We start from the raw sequence: 25836 nt of genomic DNA on the forward strand, positions 1-25836 counted from the left end.
TTTTTCCGTAAGTTACATGTATTAACACACACTTCTCTTCATTTAAAAGTTTGGACCCTTCTTCATTCACATACAAGATGTCAGAAAGGATGGATAGCTGGAACCCACCTGAATCATGGAAGAGAATGACTTGCATCATGATGATTCGTGCCCGCCATCAAAATAAGGATATTACGACTGCTGCCCAATGCTCCCTGAATACAGTAAAAACAATCAGGCATGAACTAGAGACTTGCAATGGTGACTACGAGGATGTAGCAAGAAGAAAGATCCCTAGCAGACGATCTGATTGCGTTCGTACAGCAGAATTCCTCGCAAATCTGCAGGAACAGGTGTTGAAGAACCCTGGCATTGGAATTCGGGCTTTGTTCGTGGAGTTGCTAACTGTAATCAAGCCCTGGATAACAAGGGTAGGCAATGGTAGGCCGTATGTATGGCAGCAGGATTCGGCCCCTTGCCACACCTCTGGGAAAAGTCAAAAATGGTTGTCTGAAAATTTCTACGACTTCACCAGTCCAAATGTTTGGCCTCCAAACTCCCCAGACCTTAACCCCATGGATTATTTTGTATGGGGCGCAGTTGAAAAAGACACCAATCGCACTTCCAGTAATACAAAAGCCCAGTTAATGGATAAAATTAAAACAGTTTTTGCGGCCCTTCCCAGGGAGACTGTAGCATCAGCTTGTTCGAGGTTCCGAAGCAGAATTGAAGCTGTGATCGATGCTAATGGTGGTTATTTTGAGTAAATCTTGTTGATAGTATTGTAATTAACTCTGCCTGTAATGTTTTTTTGTCAATTCATTAAATTTAATAGATACAAAGAAGATTTTCTTTTTCCTTACGAAACTGTCAAATTTATCCCGAACACCCTGTATATGACAACTTCCACTTATAAGGGATATCATCATCTGCAATCACTTTCTTGAATATCATTATCAGGACCTGTAGTACTTCACTACCACCATACTTGAACATCTCTATTACCATTCCACTAGGGCAAGCCATTCCATTTTTTGATGCTTTAACAGTCTGCCTCGTCTCCTTGATCCACCATATCCTCATATAATAAAAGCCTTTATAGTATCTCTTAAAATCTTGGAGGGAAATTATATTAAATCCTACTCAAGATGTATAAATGGTTCATACCTGTCACACAAATTGCCAGGCCTCAAATGACTCACACCATAACCACTCAAATGCAGTTCATCGCTCCCATACAGCTCACTTCATCTTGCAAACTCATTCCACACATTATCAAATTATACTCCCCTCTCCTCACACATTTCAGCCAATATACCATTCATAATCCTTGTTCTCTGCCTCATCTCACCACAGTCATACCTGGGCAACATGCTTACTACCCTTCCTGTCACACTATTCCCTTTTATCTGTCTAAGCAGCCTCCTGATATCCATTCTGATGTGCTCTTTGTCTTCTGTCAAGTCATTCATACCTATTAAAACCATCAACTCTTTTGCTTGCTCCTTCCTCATATCCAATGTCTCAATCACTCTACTCATTTTACCACCTGGAAAACATACCTTGTGCATCCTCTCATCCAGCACACCTTTAATAATGGAGTTGCCATACCACTTGCTTGTCTTTCGTACCTACTTGATTCGTTTTAATCGTTAATTTCACTCCACATCCATTTCATCTCTTGCCTCATCCAACCCAACTCAACTTTCGAATCTTGTGTCACATTCTCTCTATCATTCAATCTTTCTAATTTTCAAACTCTCGACTCCAGCTTCACATTTTCACTCTCATTCATCTTTTTGAGTTTCTGTACTTTTAGTCCATGCTTCCAACTTTCGCTTTCATTCATTCTTTTCATTTTTCCCACTTTTGAACCTTGCATCACACTATTTCCGGATTCATTCATTCTTTTGATTTTTCCAACTTTCGATCCTTTAGTCATGGTATTTCCAGTTCTTTTGTTCTCTCAATTTCGTTTCCTTCTGCCACATTTGCCTCGCTTTTGTTCTTTTTATCATCACTCGTTTTCTTTTTCATGGAAATATGCTTGCAATAAAAATAGCTCAATTGTGGAGGAAAGGCTCTTCAGAAATTATAATTTTGCGAAAAAACTTGCCATTCAAAATACAATTTGAATTTATATTTTCACTGTTCAAATATTTGGTGGGCAAATAAGTATGACTAGCCATAAGAAGAAAACTGAACTGTTGCAATCATGTCATGTTTAAAATTTTTTTGACAAACATTTTTTGTATTAACTGAAACAGTTCAGTTTTCTTTCTTCTCTTTTTTTCTAAATGTAAGTATACAGTTATTTCATATAAACTCACAGTTACCATGTAATGATAAGTTATGCATAATAGTTATTAAATATTGGCTTGGAATGAATGCAGCTACTTACCAGTGGCAGATGGTACACTGTTGTTCACTCTGCTGATCAACTATTGTAATTTCTTCATGTTATGTGAATAATTTGTTTTTTGTAATATTTTTTATTGCATATTTTATTTTCAAAGGCTTTTTTATGCTTTTGACAATGTGCATAACTAATTTCAGCTGTTTTATGATTTAATTATTGTATGTAATAATTATTTGAACACTACAGTATCTGCTTATTAGAGACCTGAAGCAGATTGAAAAAAGTTTTGTGTTCAGTCTTTACAGCGGGGCTCTGTACTACTAATTCTTAGCCCCATAGCATGCATTTATGAGAACTTTTTGTGGATGTGAATTTAAAAATCTCTCTCTCTATGCGCATGTGCGCGCACGCACACACGCACACACACACACACGCGCGCGCGCATGCGCACGCACCACTTTCCCTAGCACAGTTAAGTTCAATGGCTTGTCACTGCAAGTAACTTAGCTTTATAGAAATCCAATTGATGCCTTTGATAAAGCAATTAATCTTATCTGTATTGTCTGCTTTGTGAGTCATTTTCATGCATTCTCTACCAATTTGTTTATCTGTAGGATGAAAAAAATCATGTCTCCATGAGCAAAAAAAAAAAATAATAAACTTCCATTTTATATAATAGACTAACTCACTCTTAGCTGAAAAGTCTTTATAGAGGTTCTTTCATCCTATACAGGATTTGAACTCAGGGTTTTCCAACAAAAGGTATCGCTGTTACTGACTGAGTTCTGGAGGCATTATATATATATATATATATATATATATATATATATATAACTATTTCTTTTGTTTAAATTAATAAATTTAAGTAATGAATCTAAATTACTAGATTTAATACCTTGTTAATTAAATTTAATGATATCTTTCATTATAATTTTGATTATGGTTAATCTTATTTGATGTTTAAGTAGTGAAATATTAAAAAAAAATGTCTTTCTGGAAACAGATATTTTAATGATAATCTTTGCCTTTTACCACACATCACTACTCACTTCCTTAAAGAAAAAGTCTTATTTACTTATTTTAATTAATTTTTTTGTTGTTGTTGTTATAATGCGTTGTTATAATATAAACGTTGGAAGCTTCAGTGATTAGATTTCATTCATTAACGCAATAAGATAAAATTAATAGATCTATAACATTTATTAATTATACTATGACTACTGGTAAGTAGAGAACAAGTTCAGACCCTTTTTGGAATTTTATCTTATTACTTGAATAGTCAGTTCAGCTATTCAGATAATTCAGCCTGCTCTGATTTCAAGGCACTTTAATAATATGTCACTTTGCTGTAGTTTGATCAGACAAGCTCTTACATGCAAAGTATTAATAACTTTATCCATTAGTTATAAAAACACCTTATTATCAATAATACATGCAATAAACAACTGGCAACTGTTATCAAAAATGGATATACTTCTCACATTATTGTAAAAGTGCATATTTTCTTCTCCATCTAACACTTGATCCTAATTTGTAAAATAAAATAGAATTAAATGCAAAAACTGTCTAGCTGAGTTATTTTAAACATTTTGTGCTAAAGAGATGGAAGGTCACAGTAACATCATGTTTAACATGAAAGCACTGAAAAATGGATATTAGCCAAGTTCCTTGAGCTTATTATAGTCTAATGTTATAGAATTTTTAAAATAAATACCAAAATAAAAATACTTGAAAGGAGAATATTATAAAGATCAGATAAGCATCTAAGTTTAGATGGCTTTAGTTCTTCATTTTAATAATTAGAATAAAAAGGGGAAACCTAGATAAAAAAAAAAACAAACAGCTATGTAACTGGCATATGGCTGATTTCTAATGCTTCTGTACCTAATTAATATTTGCTATATGCATTACATATATTATTTTCATGATTTCATTTTCTAGAATTTCGGAGCAAGTAATTTCTTGCAGAGATACAGAGCTTAGTAGATTGAATTACTTATGTCTCACCTGGGTGAACAGGGCTTATATGCTCTTACTTTTAATCACTAGGTATTTTTGGATCCTGAGTTTTGTAAAGGAGTGTCACTTCAAGCCAAACTTTTTGTTAGTAGACAGTGTGACTAACTCTACTCTGTATTTAACTTTCTGGGCATGAGTTGAACTTGATCCCATCCACTTTAAAATAACTAAATAAGTATGATTCCATCCATTTTAAAATAAGTATGTATATATGTGTGTGTGTGCTTTGAGTAAGAATTATCTATATAATTGGTGTAATCTATATATTGAGCTAACTGGCTTCTAAATATATAAGCAGCCACTAAGTTGTTTATATGGCTTTTTTTTTTAATTAAAAAAAAAAGATAATTTTATGAAAGTTATATTTCAAAGTGCTTACATATCTCCATGCAAAGGCAGTTTTTCTCAGGAATTTGTTAGATGAAGACTTCGTCTTTGTTTTACTATTTCAGTTTTGATTTCTGAATTTCTAAACATATACTCCTGTGTATATATATATATATATATATATATATATATACATATATACATACATACATACAGTATGTGTGTATTCATCCTTAGCTATTCTAAGTGTTTAGCATTGCTCTTAATTAAAATGAGTCTTCATTGTGTATTTAGGCTAGTATTTGCCAATTTTGAAGTGATTGGAGCTTAGAATTGTTTTTTTCTTCAAAGCCATGTTACTCCATAACTATTTGAAAATCTTTTTATTTATCCTGAATATGCTTAATGGGGATGTTGGACAGTAGTCTTTCTCTTCTTATATATATATTTCTGCTTATATAATGAGCAATATACAAATTGTGCATCTGATAAAACAAAATTCAAAATGGGCTTTAAAGCTATGAATAGCTTTATCATCCAAAAGAAAGAAATTTTTGTAATAAAGTAACAAGAGTGGTTGATGAGAGACAGTGGTACACTCAGGATTTAATCTTTGTGGGGGGGGGGGATTAGTTGAGTAGACGATTTATGAATACAGGGTTCCTTGTTCCCCTCCCTGGGTGCACCACTGATGAGAGAAATGCATATACTGTAATTTTTTTAGATTTTGCAAAGGTGAAAATTGGATAGGTGAAAAAGCTGCAATGTATGGGTTTGGATATTAAGTTGATAAGTTTTAAAAGAGGTAAACCGTGAGTAGACATAACTATACATAATAAATAACGGAAAAACTCACGTAGAAATATTATTTAATGGTATAATTTTCGCCTGTGTGTCACAGGCATCTTCAGTACAATTAGGCACAAAAATTAAACACTAACTGACAATTCCAAAAAGCGCCACCTAAGTAGCTGGTGTAAGATAACTAAAAAGGTCAATAACTTTCCTAAAAAAAATAAATAAATAAATAAATAAATAAAATAAAATAAAATAAAAAAAATTAATACAATAAAAAGTTAGGAAAGATTAGCTGATTTGTAAAGTACTATCTCCCATAAAGGGGATAGACGTAAGCCGTCGGATCTGTTTAAGTTAGGAGAATGAAGTAGAGTTTCACATGCTTCTTTATAAAGGCGTTCCATGAGAAACTGACTTTTGTGAAGAACTCTTGTCTTTCTCCAATGAACTCTGTGTCTAGTGAAGATGGCATGTTCTGCAAGTCCAGACTTTTCCGTTATTTATTATGTATAATATTAAGTTGATGGAGTGGCAATTGGTTGTCTGATAGATATCAAAGGGATGTGTATACAGTGGAAGTAGTATCACAGAAAAGGAAAATGACCAGTGATGTTACACCAGGGCCAGCCTTCTCTATAAAGGGGCCCGGGTGCAAGAAACCTTTTGGGATCCTAAAATATTTTTCAAAGGTAAAAATTAAAGTATTCGAAATAAACGTATTGTAAAACTTCTTACCTGCAAATGATTTTGTCACAGGAAAACAAAAAAAACATTCGAAATATAATACATTTCTGCAAATGTGTACCGACTGTGCCCACTCGATCGTGGGGCCCGGGTGCATTGCACCCACTGCACCCCTGAGATGGCCGGCCCTGGCTGGGAGCACTACTTTACAATCTTTATATCAATGATATTGTCACTGTAATTCAGGAAGATATTCAATTAGTGCATGCCATGAAAGCTGGGGAAAGTTATTGAGTGTATTGCTGATGTAGTGACTCTTCAGAAGCATCTGAACATCTGGGTTTTGATGGAAATGGCAGATGAATGGGGGATACCTCTTTAATGTTGCTAAATATAAGCAATTTGAACAACTTATTTCTGCTTTGTTTCTGATGAGAACTATCGATTCAAAAGACACTGTCAGGCCAGGAAATCTTACTGAAAAACGCTAATAAAAATTAGCGTTTTTCAGTAAGATTTCACTGGCCTGACAAAACAAACATAATGGACTCCTGATAGGAATGCAAATTGGATACTGCATATTCTATATGTCTATATGTCAAAGTATATACTGGAAGAAGTTGAGTAAGTACAGAATATTGGGGTTATAGTGAATCAAAAGATTGCTACAATATTAAGATGAATGCTAATCAGCAGAGATAAAATTATTATTATTATTATTATTCAGGCCTCCATGGAGTCAAAAGACTCATCGTGGGAGGTCCTTTCTAATAAAAAAAAAAACACAAGTCTATCAAGACTCATTGAGGGAGGTCCCTCCTAAGAAACACAAAGTCTATCATACCACTCCTTAAATGCAATGACCATTCTCGATCTCACCACTCCATCAGGCAATGCATTCCATTGTTCAACCACCCGCTATGCAAAGAAACCACTCCTCACCCTCTTTCTCACAGTTTCCTTTCGTAACTTCCAGGGATGGCCCCTTGTCATGCTCCTTCCTGCTGTTCAACCAAGTGAAGGAATTCTCCAGTGTCAACCCTGTAACCACCTCTCAACAGTTTAAAAGTCTCTATCATGTTGCCTCTCCTTCTTCTATCCACCAAACTCTGCAGTCCACACTCTCTCAGCCGATCCTCATAACTAACATTGTACAGTCCTGGCCTTTGTTATCTGCCTTTGTACCCTTTCCACAGTTAATTTATCCCCTTCAAATCCTGGGGACCAGATCTAAGAACAATAGTCTAAGTGTGGTCTGATCAGAGACTTATACAATGGAATGATAACCATTTTATCTCTGCAGATCAGTGTCCTTCTCATTATTGCAGCAATCCTCTGTGTTACCTTCACTACCTTTGCAATATGTCCCATAAATTTCAGTTTTCTATCAATCATCAACCCCAGATCTCTGTCTCCCCTACTTCCTCCAGTTTAACTCCTCCCGTAGAGTATGCAGCGTCCCATTGACGTGTCCCAAACCTCAAGACCTTGCATTTTGCTGCATTAAACTGACACCTTCCCCCATTCATTTGCCCATCTGTCTAGCTTATTCAAATCCTCTTGCAGGGCTACCACATCTGCACTATTACTAATAACCCTTCCCAGCTTTGCATCATCCACAAACAACTGAATATCTGGTAGTGATTCCATTGTATAATCCCCTGATCAGGCCACATCTGGACTACTGTGCTTAAATCTGGTCACTGGGATTTGGAGGGAGGGGATTAAAATACTTGGAGGAGGGTGCAGAGGCAGTTGACGAAATGATTTCAGGGCTGTGGAATGTTAGCTACGAGAATAGATTAAACTCATGTAATCTGCAAAGTTTGGCTGATAGAAGATGAAAGGCTGATATGATCCAGATGTTTAAGCTCTTGAAAGGTATTTACCAGATGGATATGAGAGAGTTTTTTCAGATAGTGGAAAAAAAGGAAGAAGCAAGAACTAGAGATGCCATCCTTGTAAATTGTGCAAGGGAGTGGTGAATAAGAGGGTGAGGAGTTTTTTTTTTTTTTTTTTTTTTATGTGGAGAGTGGTGGGTGAGTGGAATGCATTGCCTGAGTATGTTGCGAATGAGTTTAAGCTTCAATATGATGGATATGTTGCAGACATATCTATGAGAAATTTTTTCATAAGTTTGTGGACTTTTATGTAATATAATCTATACTTCTTATATAGCATATGTAATTATTAATAGTATAAATGTCTCTCTCTCTCTCTCTGTTCCTTGATGAGTCTTTGGCTCCAGGAGAGTTAATGTAATAATAATTATTATAATTATAATTGTAATTAATGCACTAACCAAAAGTCCATTTCTACAGTGATTGCTACTGTACTGCAGAGAGTTTTCCTCATAAAGTTTCTATCTAGTCTCTGATGAGAATGATAGGCCAGCGTATACTGACAGGCTTTGTCAGCATCTTGGCTGAGCCGATGTTTGGCACAAGGTGAGTTTTTGCCTGCAGCTGTATACAGCTGATTCCAGATGAGGTGGTGGACTTTGTTTGGAGCTGTGCCAGACTGAGTTCAGGGAGAGCCTGGAGATTCATAAGAGATCCAATCTAGGTGTTGTATAAAAGAGAGAGAGAGAGAAAGAAACTTTTTTTAGTTTTTAGGTCACTCACAAGTTTTTGTAATCTGGGCAGTTTTAAACAAATTCATTTGTTTGCCACTTTTTGCTTGTCATTATGTAGAGCTGTAGCTTGGCTTGGTGGCAGATTTTAGCTCTGCTGGGGATGAAGTTCAACATAGTGTTCCTAGGCAGATCCAAGAGAGTTCTTTGTAAGAGGCCCAGTCACGAGCATTGAGAGGATGATCTTTTTTTTTTTTTATTTAATTAATTTTTTTAGGTCACTTACAAGGTTTGGAACTGCATGTGATTTGAACAACTTATTTCTTCTTTGTTTCTGATGAGAACTATCACTTCAAAAAAGTTGTCATGCCAGTGAATTCTTAGTGAAAAGCACTCATAAAAGGCAAACATAATGGACTCCTGAGAAGGTTGTCCTTTATGAATATGTTTTAAGCATGTCCTCTGCAGTGGTTACCATTCTGTTTTTCATCAACTAATATTATTCTCCAGTTATCATTCATTCTTTTACCGCAACTTATCAAAAAAATTCTCTAGGATTTTTCTTAGCCTCTGAGCTGGATGCTGCTCATACTGTACTTTTTTAATCCTTACTAAGTGAGCCACCCTTCTTGGGCTGCTTGCTCCTCATACAACTGATTCTTACCACTCATCTTAATAATTTTCCATAATCCCTTCTTCTTTCTCTTCTAGACTGCATGCTTAATCTCTTCATTCATCCATTTTACATACCACCTTATTTAATCGCCAGGCCATTGGAATAAATACATTCAGACATTGTTAAATAGTTCTTGGCTAACACTGAAGTAGCATTGAGTGAGCTACATGTACATTGAAGTAGCATTGAGTTCCATTTCACACAACTTCTCATTTCATGCTGTAGCTGTAAGTTGTTTCCTTGCTTTCCATAATTGCTAGCCTTGTAGTTCCATATGCTTTTCTTACAGAAGTTCTATATAGTGTGTCACTTAGGAAATCACCTTGAGGTCACTTTCACCTACTTTGAAAAAATTTACTTTTAATAACTGTTAAATACTCAGAGATGAAGTAATAAATAAATCTCTTGTAATGCTCATATATATTATAAATATTTAAAAAAAATTAATGTAAGAGTTTCAGCATACTGCTGAATCTTCTGGGTAAGATTTCATTTTATTATTATTATGTAACATCTCCAGGTAGTCCAAACACTCATCGTAGAAAGCATCACACCACTCTACTACACCCAGCTCACTATTTCCCCTATTTGATCCTTCAATTGTAGTACGACACCATTTAGAGCCACAAATAGTATTTTTTTGTCTGTAAATTGTATGTTCTCATGGTTGATTTGCATGCAGGATAAGAAACCTGAGTTTCTAGGAGAGAAACCCTGGCTGTCTCCATATGAGAATGACTAACTCATCTTTAATTGAAAAAGCCCACATAACGATTTCTCTTGTTACAATGAGAATCGAACTTAGGTCTTTTCTAGTCAAGGTGTGCAATGTCCCATTGTTTTCCCAGTTATTCTATAGAGGTGCTATGGATTTAAGCAAGCATACTCGAAAAGAAGCAAAGAAAGATGGTGGAAATAAAGCTCGCAGAAGTAAAAGTTGGGTTTAGACCAAATAGTGCCAAATGTGAAGATTAGATTTTTTTTTTTCTCTAAGAAAAATAACTGAAACATCACAGGAATATAAGAAGGATCAGTATTTAAGTGTTATAAATCTGGAATGGTATATGATAAAGTGCCAAGAGGAGGGCTGTTTCAAATGATGTTGTATTTAAATTGAATGTTATACAAAAAATATTTATAGTCTATACTTAAATTTAAAGTCAGCATTAGAATTGGAGGATGCACAGTAAAGTATATTTGACAAGAAATGTATTCTTGTTTAATCCTTTACCCAAGTGTATAAGTAAACAAAGTTTGCACATGAAGTATGCACAAGAAGATCATTTGATATAAACTTAGGTATATTCAAGGATGCACTATCCCCACTTATAAATCATCAATAATGACCATTATGTAGGAAAATAGCAATAAACCTGATATCAAAACTTGATATATTCAATTCATCTATTTCATACAGATGAAATGACACTCCTAAACAATCCACTTGTTACAGAAGTCATTCATTTAACTAAATTAACAAATTTGGAAAGAAAATAAGCAGTAAGCATTTTTGGAAATTATGGAGACAACTACCGTGTTTGAATAAAAACTTTAGTTTACTATTACTAAAATTTTTTACAATTCGACGTTTCGACCTTTATGTCAAGGTCATCTTCTGGAGCGTACAAATATACACAGGAAACAAGCTATACTACAATCATACTGGTTCGTTAAAGACACTGACTAACCGCAACCACAATTGTTGGCCTGACCTCTGGTGAAAAAAAAAATTATACATCAACGCTAGAGTCCTATTATTTGTGTTGTCTACTATATACATATATTAACATCATTCCAGCCAGTTGGAGTGGAATGGTTTCTAATAATAGCAGATTGGCTAGAGTCCTGACTTATGTTGAATCTTTCAAATTAGGTTGGCTGAATGTGTGCCATCCAGATCCTTGGAATTTTCATACCATCTTTATTGTTGATATTTGGGTGGTTTATCAGGATTTCGCAGGATTCTTTAAATTTTCTTTCGTACCATGTTTTTGTATGGTGTAAGGAGCAGGCTTTTCCAGTTGATTTGGTGTAAGGTGTTGAGTGCGTGGTCTGAGAGGCCTGCTTCACCATAATGGTTATATTTAATGTGTCTAATGTGTTCTTTTTTGCGTATAGGGATTGTCCGTCCTGTTTCACCAATGTACGGTAAGTTACAGGTGCAGCGGATGCAATAGACTCCAGGATGTGCTAATGGGAGGAGAGGATCCTTAGAGGAGCTGAATATGGTTTTAAGTTTAGTGGGTGGTTTAAAGGTGGCATTGAGGTTATAATGTTGTAGGATTCTGTTGATTTTTTCTGATAACCCTTTAATGTATGGGATGGCTATGGTTTTACTGTAATCTAGATTCGTTTTTGTTGTGGTTTTATAGAGTATTTTATTGACAGTATTTTTGTTATAGCCATTGTTTATGAATGTGTCACTAATGATTTTTAGTTCTTGTTTCAGGGCTTGCTGGTTAGAGCAAATAGTCGTGGCTCTGTTTTTAAGGGTGTTTATGACTCCATATTTTTGTGCTGGGTGGTGATATGAATTCGCATGTATGTATTGGCCCGTGTGTGTCGGTTTTCGGTAGACCGTGAAGGATAGATTGCCTGAAGGAAGACATGTAACTAGTGTGTCTAGGAACGGGAGCGAATTTTGGTTTTCGATTTCGATGGTAAATTGTATGCGTTCATGTTGTTTGTTTAGGTGGCTGAGGAATGTGTTTAGCGTTTGTCGACCGTGCGGCCAGATCGCGAACACGTCGTCAATGTATCTGAGCCAGATTGTCGGTCGAAGCGTGGCGGAATCAAGAGCCCTTTGCTCAAAGGTTTCCATGTAGAAATTCGCGATTGGGGGGGATAATGGTGAGCCCATGGCCGTACCTTCCTTTTGTAGGTAGAATTTGTTTTGCCACACGAAGTAACTGGACTTTAGTACATGGGCAAAGAGGGCTGTAATGTCGGGCGGAAATTTGTTCTGTAGTAGGAGAATTGTGTCATTGATGGGGACATTAGTGAAAAGGGCAGAAACGTCAAAACTGACTAATAAGTCATCTTTGTCGAGTGTTATGTTTTTGATTATGTTTATAAAGTGTTGTGTGTTTTTTACATAGGAGGGGTAATGACCTACCAACTCCTTGAGTGTTGCCGCTAATTTCTTGGCTAGGTGAAGATCCAGTTCCTCAGCCACCTAAACAAACAACAGGAACGCATACAATTTACCATCGAAATCAAAAACCAAAATTCGCTCCCGTTCCTAGACACACTAGTTACACGTCTTCCTTCAGGCAATCTATCCTTCACGGTCTACCGAAAACCGACACACACGGGCCAATACATACGTGCGAATTCATATCACCACCCAGCACAAAAATATGGAGTCATAAACACCCTTAAAAACAGAGCCACGACTATTTGCTCTAACCAGCAAGCCCTGAAACAAGAACTAAAAATCATTAGTGACACATTCATAAACAATGGCTATAACAAAAATACTGTCAATAAAATACTCTATAAAACCACAACAAAAACGAATCTAGATTACAGTAAAACCATAGCCATCCCATACATTAAAGGGTTATCGGAAAAAATCAACAGAATCCTACAACATTATAACCTCAATGCCACCTTTAAACCACCCACTAAACTTAAAACCATATTCAGCTCCTCTAAGGATCCTCTCCTCCCATTAGCACATCCTGGAGTCTATTTCATCCGCTGCACCTGTAACTTACCGTACATTGGTGAAACAGGACGGACAATCCCTATACGCAATAAAGAACACATTAGACACATTAAATATAACCATTGTGGTGAAGCAGGCCTCTCAGACCACGCACTCAACACCTTACACCAAATCAACTGGAAAAGCACCTGCTCCTTAATGTTAATATATGTATATAGTAGACAACACAAATAATAGGACTCTAGCGTTGATGTATAATTTTTTTTTTTTTTTTTTTTTTTTTTTTTCACCAGAGGTCAGGCCAACAATTGTGGTAGCGGTTAGTCAGTGTCTTTAACGAACCAGTATGATTGTAGTATAGCTTGTTTCCTGTGTATATTTGTACGCTCCAGAAGATGACCTTGACATAAAGGTCGAAACGTCGAATTGTAAAAAATTTTAGTAATAGTAAACTAAAGTTTTTATTCAAACACGGTAGTTGTCTCCATAATTTCCAAAAATGCATTCGGATCACCGTGCAAGCCTAAAAGAAAGGAAAAAATAAGCAGTAAAATGCAGAAACTGTTAAAATGGAGAGGAATATGGAAAACAAACTTTTCTTAATGGAGAACCTACACAAGTAAAACATTTTAATTCTTTAGGCACAATTTTTAGTGAAAATGGCAAATTAAATATGGAAATAGATGAAATGTGGGAAGCCACTAATAATTTTATATGGGAATAGAGAGTGAGTAATCCAAAACCTAAACTCTTAGGGTAAATTATGGTATTTAAACTGACATTTTGATTTGTGAATCTGAAAGTTGGGTTGAAAATAAAAATGGCTGATCAAAGATCAGAAAAACCATAGATATTAGTGTGGTGAACAAAATGACATCATTGGCAGAATTATATTAAAGATGAACATATTAGACAGGAGCTTGATGTTTTTAGAATTCAAAAATGTATGAATAGAGTTAATCCAAGAATATATGGTTGGTCACTTAATTAGAATGAGAGAGAGAGAGGATAGGTTAGTAAGATTCATAATTGAGTCCTAGGATGGCAGGGATAAGACTTGGAGAAAGCTGAACTAGGTGGTAGCACAGTAGTGCTTTAGACTGGTGTTTCTTAAACTGTGTTCCATAAAAAATTGTAGTGTTTCTCTAGAGCATAAAGATATTTATATTTTGTTTCAGATGTAGTTTTTGAGAAAAAAAAAATCAGTGAATGAAGAAAATATTAGTTTTTATTAAATTGACTTATTTATAAAACAGTTATGTTATTCTGTTCTTGATTAAAATATTTTGCATATAACAATTAATTGTCTTAAAGAAATATGACAATGCTTTCAACAACCGAAACTTCTAGTTGACACTGAAGATATGGCAAATAACAGATTAATTTTGAAGAATGATGTCGATAGGAAGCTAGTAGTAATAATGTACACCTAATTATGCAGTACTATCATAGTATCCAACTCTGGGGTACATAACAAGAAATATCATGAACATTCAGTATGGAATGAAAGGAACAAACTGAGATTAAATGTTAAAAGTTTTTAACATTTAATCTTTTGTTAAAAAGATTAAATGGTTAAAACCAAGTTATACTTGATTATACTATCAATTAAGATGCCAAGAAATTATATTCTTGGTTTCATCCTTCACCCAAGTGTAAGCAAACAAGTGTTTGCACGTGAAGTCACTTCACGACTGGGCTACTTGTATATAGAAGCTAATGACTTCACATCGGTTGCTTTGGTCGTCTCGGTCTCTTTCCTACCGTCATGATATCATGCACAAACACTTGTTTGCTTACACTTGGATAAAGGATGAAACCAAGAATATAATTTCTTGGCATCTTTAATTCATTTTATTGAACTGAGATTTAAACTGTTTTAATTTGATGATTATATATATTTTAAATTATTGGAGTAAATTTGTTTAATTTTAAATAAACATAACTGCCATGTTTTAGTTTCGGTAAGTAAAATGAAATTGTTTTAATAGAAGCTGTAAGCATATTTGACACAATCACTTTCAGATAAAATCAGATATATCAGATTACATTCACTGGGTGTGATTCTTTGAGTTCAGTTAAAATCCTTAATTATTATTATTGTTTTTTTTTTCATAGTTCTTAGTTTTCTGTAAACTTATAGTATGTGCTGAACATAGAAAAATATTTAATTTTTCTCTTTTTCCATTTACTACAGTTAACAATGTGACATGTATTCAATTTCTAGAAAGCATTTTCACTACTCTTTAAAAAAATATATTTTTAACAAATTTATTATTATTATTATTATTATTATTATTATTATCAAATCTCATTGGAGTCAAAAGACTCATCTCAGAAGGTCCCACTGTCACACACACACACACACACACACACACACACATGTTTACTGTCCCATGCCTCAAATATGCTCACCATCTCCACATTCACCATGCTCTCAAGTAACGCATTCCAATCACTTGCCACTCTCTATGCAAAAAAAACCTGCTCTCTCACCCCCTTACTCACGCTCCTTGTACAGCTTCCAGGAATGACCTCTTGTTCTTTCCCTGCTTTCACCCATTCTATGTAAAACTTCCCCCACATTAATCTGGTAATAACTTCTTAACTTATGTCTCATTCATATCTCTCCTCCTCCACCTTTGCACCAATTTCTGCAAATTGAATTTTCTCAATCTGTCTTCATACTCAGCATTCCAGAAACCACCTTAGTCAATCATCTCTGAATCTTTTCCAATACATCTTCATCTTTTTGAAAACAAGGTGAAAAATCTATGCACAATAATTCATATGTGTGGCCTGAATCAAAGGCCTTAAGCATTGGAACTATAGCATCCTTACTTCCACAAGTCAGTGCCTTCTGCATCATTCTCATTATCTGCTGTTCTGTCCTCACAGTAATATGTCCCTGAAATTTTAGGTCCCTGTCCACAGTCACCCCCAGATCTCTCATCTCCTCTACATCTTCCACGATATTTCCACTGATTGTATACTCTACATTCCATCTTTGCTTCCAAAATTTCTTACACTTTGCAACATGGAATTGTTAACCCCACTCATTATTTACCCAATCAACCAGTGCATTCATGTCCTCTTCCATAGTATCCACTCTTGATACTTTTCTCCAACTTTGCATCATCTGAAGACGTCTTCATAGCAGCATTCAGACCTCTCCTAATATTATTTACATACAAACTAAACAGCAATGGACCAAAACAGACCCTTGGGCTACACCACTAGTAACTTTCCCCTTCTGGGATATTGCTCCTCCATAGACAACTCGCTGACACCTGTCAGATAGCTGATCTCCAATCCAGCACACTAATATACTGTCTAGTCCTATCCATTCCAATTTAAATACCAGCTTGTCATGTGGGAATTTATCAAATGCCTTTGCAAAATCTAAATAAATCACTGTGTATGCATCACCCTTATCCAATACATTTGTCACCTTATTATAATAAGTATGCAGATTGCTAAATACGATCTTTCTTTAACAAACCCATGCTGGCCATCAAAGAGCATTTTTCTGTTGTCAACCCAATTCTGAATCTTGGTCCTGACTACTTCTCTAACACCTTAACCACAACTCCAGACACAGACTGGCCTACAATTTAAAGTTTTAGTCTTATCACTTCCCTTATGAATCGGAACAATTTTGCCCTCTTTCCACCTCCTTTGGAAATTGGCCCAGCTTAAGACTTATGTTAAAAAGATATGTAAAAGGGTTGTTAACTCTATGGAACATTCCCTCAAAACACGTGGTGAAATAGCATCAAGTCCTGCCAGGGACGATTGCTGGTCTTGAAATTCACGCTTGCTCTTGTTATCATTCAGGGAGTGAGAGGTGTGATTGAAGTCTAATTAGCGGAATAATGAATTACTGACCATTTAAAATTATATATTTAGAAATTTATTTACATTTAATCATACAAATACAACATTTATTTTGCAAATGATATTCTATCTTTTTCAATTTAGCTACTTGAATACAATAATAATAATAATCGTATGATGATACACGGCTGTGAGTCCCCTTTATAGGGAGGTGCGGCACCATCTCAGTTCCCCCAAATTTTATCCGGGCTCCGGAACCGGCAGCTGACGAATCAGACCTATGGTCTGGGTCAGTATTCGTGACTGTAATCTGTGTGTGTTCACTGGACCGGTTTGCCTGCTTGCGGGATGAAAAACCCCAGATAAATTGGTGGAAAAAACCCTGCTGTCCGCACCCAAGACTGGCTGACTTGGCTATGGCTGAGGAAGATCCTTAAGCTCCTCGCATCGTCAACAGGAATCGAACCTAGGACACTCCTTCCCCAGGTATATGGTTGAGAAGCGCATAGCCACTAGGCTAACCGCACAGACACTTGAATACAAATTCTACCCTACGGTTCTTCTTTATGAACTGGTCAATAACATCGTCATAAAAAGTTGGTTGTATCTTAATTTTCCCAAGCAACACGCATACTTGTAAAGGCTGACTGAAGCTCACTGGCTAGAGCTACGTTGACTGCGAATGGCCTGTGTTTAAGTAACAAAGTGTGAAGATGTGAAGAAAGCAGAAATGGCTATGCGTGCGCATGAAATCACAGCGCTGCAGCGAGGACCCGGAAGCTCCTACAACCGAGCAAGCCAATGTAGCTTTGACTAGACGAGCAAGCATCGGCCTTCGATACACAACACAAAGCTCAATTATTGCCGCGCAAGCTTAAGACGTCTTCTGTCTACAAAAATAAAAGCCTAAATGGAATGCTTATAAATGCATGCATTTATTAACAAATAAATATTACTTCTTTCTCCAGTAATGGGCTTGTGCAGCAAGCATGGAGAATTCGCTCCTGAGTCCTACAGCCTTATTCGTATCAAGTTTATTCCAAATACCTCATATATCTCCTGCTCACTTACTAATAGTTCCTCCTCCTCCTCCTCTTTTCCCACTGCATTCAAGTTCTGCATGATTTCACATTCATAAGAATGAAATACTTTATATTTACTAGTCTTTAGTGAATATTACGTAATTTAAATACCTTATTTGGAAATCTACAGTGATTTAGAATTGTTTTATTGATCCCACTGAACTGTTTGTGCATTAAAAACAAATAAACAAACAATCATATAGATATAGATTATAGCGGTGTAGATAAAACATCAAAATTTTGTTCAGATTTCAGTAAAAACTAATTTTACCAACTGTAATGCATTCTTGAATGAACTTAACGAATATTAGTGAAAGGGGGGGGGGGAAACCTTCCCTTGTTAGTAACATAACCTAATTATGTTATACAACTTTGTAATTCCACTTGAACTTAATACTGCAGTGTCAAGGTTACTTTCTGTGGTGATGTAATAAAGGACTTAGCAACAGAGTTACTGGATTATTTTGTCTAAGAAAAATGTAAGTATAATTCTAACAATATACTAGAATGTCTGTATGACATTCACTCTCTTTTAAATGGTTGGCGTCATTTTATGTACTCTCTGGAAATCAATCGTTATTGGGTAAAAAAAAAGCCATCGCATCTCACCTCGATTCTTCGTATTGCTACCCTTAAGTAGTGGGGAGAAGAGACCCAGCCAATATGAACCAGTGATTTTGTCTATAATGTAGTTTGTCTCTCCTATTCCAAGATTTCACAAACTACATTCGACGTTAACTCAGCGACTGCATTTCATTTGTAAAAATTTCATGAGTAGATGTAACACTTATCACTGGATTAGATTTTATTCTGGCGCCTTTAGCCTTTGCATTATTCACAAGCAACTCGATCCTTCCTTTTTTAAACTCAAGTCATATGCGTGTATAATTTTGATGCCGCATGACATGGAATCAATATACTAGTACGCGAAATACACAGGATGACCTTTTGGCTAAAACAGAAGTGCTGTTTAATAATTTTATTTTATTTCTTTTTTCGATTCGTGGAGATGGTGGTCAAAGGTGTGAAGAATCTTTATAAGGGCTTTTCAGTGAAGTTGAAACAACAAATTTAGATTCAGGATATTACTGTAAATAATCAAAAGATATCTCGAGTCTGGGTAGTTTTTTCTTTTGCTTCCCATTCTCTGTCTCATCATTGTTGCATTTTTCATATAAGATGCACCAGCCTTTAGAGTAGAATTTTCATGAGCGTATTAATAGAAATTTACAGAAGCGAGACTGGGTAATATACGTTTAAATAACCAAGCACAGCAAATTTAATTCATCGCAATACTCTAGAAATCATCAGTGCCTACTATATTCCCCTGATTGACCGAGTGATTAACGTACCTGCTCTCCAACCAACAGACCATGGGTCGAATCTCACCATCGGCATGAATGTGTGTGCGCGCGATTGTCTTTAAGTGGGAAATGCATTTCATTGCCTGATGTGAGACCGTTTCCTCGCCTATTGGAGGTTTGAAGTGGCTCGAGAAAGTTTCATATCTATATGTGCGTATTTGGTTGCTAATTCCAGAATTTTTAAATAACTTGATTCTATATAGTATTTTGCAAATTTCAGGTGTATTACAACATAACGCGCTCGCACACACACACTAATATGATATTCTGTGCATAGAAAGAATCGCCGTTTGAGTTATCACGCCGTCTTCAGGTGCTTGTACCACCAAATATATCCAGCTCTCGTCTTGTAAGAAGCAGGTCAACTTCAGAGGCGAATTTTTGAAAAAAAAAGCAAAAAAAAAACTGAATAAATAAAAAGGGCATCTTGTGTGCGAGAAAATACGGTACGTATCTGTCAGTTGCACGTTCTCGAAGCTGTTTATTGTTAGTGGGAGTGTGTGTGTGGGGGGGAAATCGATGTCGTAAAAGCCTCCATTGTTCAAGACCAATCAATTTATCCTTGATTGAAAAATTTATAAAAATTTCTCGTGTTTGCAATAAGATTTGAATGCGGGTGTGCCCTTTAACAAAATAGTATGTTATAGAACATCTGTGTAATGGAAACACCCTCGGATACAAGTGCCCCTACCTTCTCTCCCAATAAAAAAATATTTTATATATTCTCGCAATTCTCTTTACGAAAATTTAGATGGTCGTTTAGTCTCATTCAATATTATTTAACGATTCGTTGTTGCCGTTCAATTTAATGGCTGCCTTTTTTTTATTATTATTATTTAAATGAGCGTCGTGTGTTCGTGCGCGCGCGTGCTCTTTTCCCTAATTACAACTTTTACATTCCACCCTGCTTTGAAGTTCAAGATTAACTTTTGGGTGTGCCTGTAGGTGTGCCGTTACGTGCGGCTCTTTTAGAGCGTGTTTCCTCCTCCTATTTTATCTTTGGCAGGTGGTTCTTGCAAAGCGATGAGTGTGTACAAACTACCTTTTTTTTTTTTGGTTGATAGTTTACGTAATTGCTTGATTTTTAAGATGCGTGCGCTTTCCAGGTTTACTGTTTTATGTAGGATAGCTTGTCCTTTTTTTTTAAATTACTTTTTCTTTTAAACTGCGTCTGGCTCATTTATGGAATGCTGATAACTTGGTGAACGAAAGAAAAAAAATTTTAATACCATACTTAATGTAGATACAATTTAACAGTTACAAATATGTATAACCCAAGAGCATAAGCTCATCTGGGTTATAAGATGTATAACAATTACAGAAATCAGTATATACTGCATAATAGCGTGTGCACAAAATATTGCCAAGAACAGTATATAAGGGACAAAAGTTACACGACGAATAAAAACACTAATTGATTGTTATTTTGGATTGGTTAATTTCTCAGTGTATAAACGTGTAATTTATTGTATATTAAGTGTGTATACAGAATGATCACATACAGCCGTCTACATTACAGACGATACACTGCGTCTTTACGAGTGAATAGTTTTGCTACGTGTCACTTGTGTGTAAAAGGTACTGGGGTTCATCTCCTGCCTGTGACGAGAAGTTCATTAGGGCTAAGTTAGGCGGTTCCAGACGATGACAGTGCCCTCTCCCTCCCGTCCCTCGCGTTTTTTTTCCTCCTACAGATAATCAACCCAACCCATGAACATATACTTTTTTTGCATGTTTTAGAACATGGGTTGTTACTACATAAAGGATCACTGTATTCACGAAGATGAAGTGATATGTTCATAAACTCCTCAATACCTAATAGGTATTACGAGGTCTTCATTAAGGTTGTAGTATTTGCGTTTTTATGTGTGCGAAGAAGAATTCGGAATGAGCGAATTTTTGTATACCATATACGAGGCATGTATACGTAGCAATATCACCTCTTACCTCGTATGATGATAGTATGCTATTTTCTAGAATAGACTGATTTATGTAAAAAAAAAAAAAATCCTTCTTATGGCAATTTCAGTTACGAAAAGTGAAAAGCACTGAAGTTTGACATTCTGCTGTCATACTGATATCGTTTAATGAAAATGAAACTATCCTCCTAGATAAATATTAATCTATATTTTATAAGTATAGCAATAATTATTTATTTCTGTGAATTCAATTAAGATGCATAAAGTATTTTTAAAATATGCATGCGTATTTGGTTTAACATCATACAGTTGCGGTCAACCCAGCTATGTCTTCTTAGTAGCGATCAGGCGAGGATGAAAACCCAGAGTGATGATCAAAATGTCAACAGACGAGTTTTTGGACAGAACATAATCGTCAGAAGGGCTCTTATTTAGATTTTAAACTGAACTTAACGTATGAAAAGGATGCCAACTAACTTGTTTTGAAAACACACATAACTTGACCATTCAAGCTCTAACACAAAAGGAGATAATTATTATTTCATGCTATTATGATCGTCGGATCTGTGTGGAGGGCTTCAATGGCTGGTACAATGAAGCAGTGATTACCGTGACACAAAAGCCACAGTACAGTCCCATTGGGCAGAACAATAAGTTTTACAGCAGGAAGCCAAGTTTTGACACCCGATTTGTGTTATTCAGGATGGGAAATATAGAGTATGTCTCCATTGGCTTCCGCGTATTTTGCATTCATAAAGTTAACAGACAGAGAAACTATCATTCTACATTGTACAGTATATCCCATTAATTGATGTCATATCTAATAAAATAGTCGGTTATTTCCAGAAACAAATCACTGTGGGTTAGCACTGACCTTGGAGCGTGGATAAATGACTTCATATTCCCAAGATCGTCTCTGCAGACTTTGTAGCTTATTTCTTAATGATTACTTTTTGAATTAATCCAATACGAACGTGTCTTATAAATTCTTCATACACTGTGTATCTCAGCGTTTGATTCATGTGAGTATGCCTAACTACTTCAGACTTAAGTACTTCAGCTGTGGAGCTGAATTAGCAGAAGAATTGGGTAGTTGCAATTGAAACCTAAGAAGAAAGTTTGTCGCCCTTGTGAATAGGTAGGTAATTTGGCAAAAGTTCGGAGGTCAATAGCTGTTGGGGATGGAGAATAGGATGAGTCAAAGGCTAGTTACATGTGCTAAACGATTCTGTCATCATTGATAGTCATTTAACACCTTAAAGCCTTCTCAGATTAACGCCGCGACAAAACATTGTCTATAAATACATTGACAGTAGACTACTATGCCAAATAAACGACAAATCGTTTCCTTTTTTTTTTTTTTTTTGGCAGTTTACGTCGAATTTTTGTTCGTGTGTTTGACTCTTAAGTGAATCTAATTCGTAAAAATGTAAAAGTTGTATACATAAATTTGAGTAGACTGTTTCTAAGGTACTTTTCATAAAGTTAAAATGTTTCGATAAACGCAGCATGTTGCTGTGAAGCAATTTCTTGGTAGGTTGGCTAAATCAGTGGGCAGGAATTAGCCTAATTTAATGAATACTGTCCCCATAGTCCAATTGGAAGAACAACGAGACACTGGGCGCCCTTTACGAAAGGAATCTCTGGAAACTTGGTTTTTTTCACCTTGTAAATCGACCAGAGAATATACGCAGTTTGCAGACCGAAATGCTGTTCGTGGGTGATTGATGGTGTAGTTTGTAGATGGTAATAAGAACATTATATGTAGATGGATGATAAACAATATTCCCTCTAAATTTTTTTACAACTCAGTGGACCTGCTACTGCTTTTGTAAAAATTTGGTTGTGTAAAAATTTTCTACTTTTCAGTAGAAAATTTTTACACAACCTGACGACTTTAAAAGTGACGTAACCTTCATACGGGGATTTGAGTCCATCTCACTTAACTTCAAACATCCGTTTGAAAATAGGAAGGTCACCTATTTCATTCGATTAGGTCATGCGATCATGGTTAACCACGATCACATGACCAGCAGTGTTTTTAAAGACAAATTTCAACTTATGATAAAGGAGTATAGATGGTGTGTTATATAGAGCAACGCTTCCCAAACTGTGGGCCGCGACCCCCTTGGGGGACGTACGTCTTGTTGAGGGGGGGAGCGTGAAATAATGAAAATACATTTAAAATGTTTTAAGACTAAGTAGATTTTTTTAATCTTGAAAGAAACGTATTTAATTTTTATCATTTATTATTTCTTTTTTTTTTGTTCTTTTTTATATTTTAATGGAAAAAATCACACATTGGTGTTGGCTCACAAATTTTGCTTCTTGCATATTTCGGCGATTAATGAATATTAGTAAATATATGCTTATTCATATAAGTTTCATTTCGAAGGTATTGATAAGAAACACAAAAAAGATTACAAACGCAGAATCTTGAATATAAATTGAATTGAATATAAATACAATAAATATTATAATAATATGTGTCTATATTACGATTTTTTTTTCCGATGGGGGCGTGAAATATTTTAATTTTTCCAAAGGGGGGCCTTGGCATCCGTAAGTTTGGGAAGCACTGATATAGAGTAGTTGTCCTCTCGCGATTAGTCCTTCAACTCTCGGAAGTATCACGTAATAATAATAATAATAGGCATAATGAAGTATAGTTAATGAAACAGTAGTTTTTTTTAGCCTTCTTATTGTGGCGTTAGATCTGACCTACCCGATGATATTACTTGTTGCTTTTTCAGTGCTTCCCAAACTTATGGATGTAAAGGCCCCCTTTGGAAAAATTAAAATATTTCACGGTCCCCCTATCGAAAAAAAATCGTAATACAGACATATATTATTATAATATTAATTGTATTTATATTCAATACAATTTATATTCAAGATTTTGCGTTTGTAAGCTTTTTTGTATAGGTATCAATATACCTTTGGAATGAAACATATGAATAAGCATATATTTACTAATAGTCATTAAGCGTTGAAATGTGCAGGAAGCAAAATTTGTGAATCAACACCAATGTGTGATTTTTCCATTAAAATATAAAAAATAACAAAAAATAAATAATAAATAATAGAAATTAAATACTTTTCTTTTAAGATTAAAAAAAGAACTACTTAGTCTTAAAACATTTTAAATTTGTTTTCATTATTTCATGGCCCCCTCAACAAAACTTGCGGCCCCCAGTTTGGGAAGCGCTGCTTTATATGGCCATTCTTCATAGAATGGCCATATAAAGGGGAGAGATAGACTCCCCTTTATATGGCCGTGGGGGAGAGATAGACTACTGTAGGATGAAAATTGTACCGCAGTAAAGAATGCATATCAAAATTGCATGTATTCCATTTCATTTACATTAAAACATTTATGGAAAAGTTCCCCTAACGTTTTTGACAAGTGGTTCAAATGATCAGTTTCTGTAAGTGTTAGTTTCTGTAGCGCATGTTGCAAATGAATTTTGGCTAAGTTTGTTAAACATAAAAATATTCTTCATACAATCTTAGGGTTGCCAAATTTTAGTTTTTAAGTATTAATACTTAATTAAGTATTAACGAAAATAATTCATTTACAAATTGCATTTTTTTAATTCAAAATAATATTACATTAATTGATACGAGCGTTTTTATTCAAAACAGTACATTGTTATTCATATGATATTACCAGCTTAGATGGCAGAATGGATAATGTCTCCGCTTTGCAATCAACTGCAGCAAATGTTTATACAAGTAATTTAGATGCATTTTCATTTCTGGTGTGATTTGAAAAACTATGTTTGCTTTGTAGAGCAGAGTTCCCGGATTATCTGCCCTTTAGCCAATTATGGGGATAATTTACTATAGAGTGATAGGCCATTGATCTAACATGTTAACAGACTGGTATAGCCATATGAATTAAAATTAAAATAAATATCCTTTGAAACAATTTTAATCAGCATTAGGAAGCGGAAGGGTTTTTCCTCTCGCAACCAAGAAAACCGGCCAGGAGAACACTCGATTTACAGACAAATAAACATTACGACCAGTAGTATTATATTGGTTTCAATAAAATGGTGCCGTACCGGCAGTGAAGCCCATGGGGCCATGGGCTTCACTGCCGTTGCATCATCATACGTTAACTAACAGGAATGTGAATATCGTAATTATTAATAATATTCTGTATTTATTAATTTTCGTTCCGTTGTTTCAAATACATAATTAAAATAGCCATATTATTTAACAGTAAAGGGGGAGGAGAGAGTCGAACTATCAGAGGTCAGTCCCTTACTAGATGTAAATTGACGACAATCCAGTGCTTTTGAATCGACACTTAACAAGGCTTTCGTCTAATTTTGGATAGACTATTTCTGAAGCAGATTAATTACTAAAATGGTATAAAAAATAATTTAACCAGGTATAAATAGACTTTGAGGTTAGCATATATGATAACTTCATCAGACCAAAGAAGGATATAGACAAAGATCCATAAATTTGTAAATCTAAAATTTGTTGAAATAAAATCATGAACATAATTCAAAGTTTTGAAATTTTAACATTACGTTTCA

General features: G+C 35.3%; 1 protein-coding gene and 1 long non-coding RNA gene across 2 annotated transcripts in view; one reads left to right on the forward strand and one right to left on the reverse strand.

The window, feature by feature from the left end:
- Positions 1-25836, forward strand: part of LOC150102413 (calmin-like) — a 291766-nt gene that overhangs the window by 34912 nt on the left and 231018 nt on the right. The gene's annotated exons all lie outside the window — the stretch shown is intronic.
- The window catches only part of LOC150102414 (uncharacterized), a 64529-nt gene continuing 42388 nt past the window's right edge, over positions 3696-25836 (reverse strand). Inside the window, exon 3 of the long non-coding RNA XR_016548949.1 lies at positions 3696-3864. This is a non-coding gene — a long non-coding RNA (uncharacterized LOC150102414). The remainder of the gene's footprint in view (positions 3865-25836) is intronic.

The sequence above is a fragment of the Typopeltis vanoorti genome, chromosome 10 (genome assembly GCF_054136105.1).
Source record: "Typopeltis vanoorti isolate ZY-2024b chromosome 10, IOZ_Tvanoo_1.0, whole genome shotgun sequence".
Lineage (NCBI taxonomy): Eukaryota > Metazoa > Arthropoda > Arachnida > Uropygi > Thelyphonidae > Typopeltis > Typopeltis vanoorti.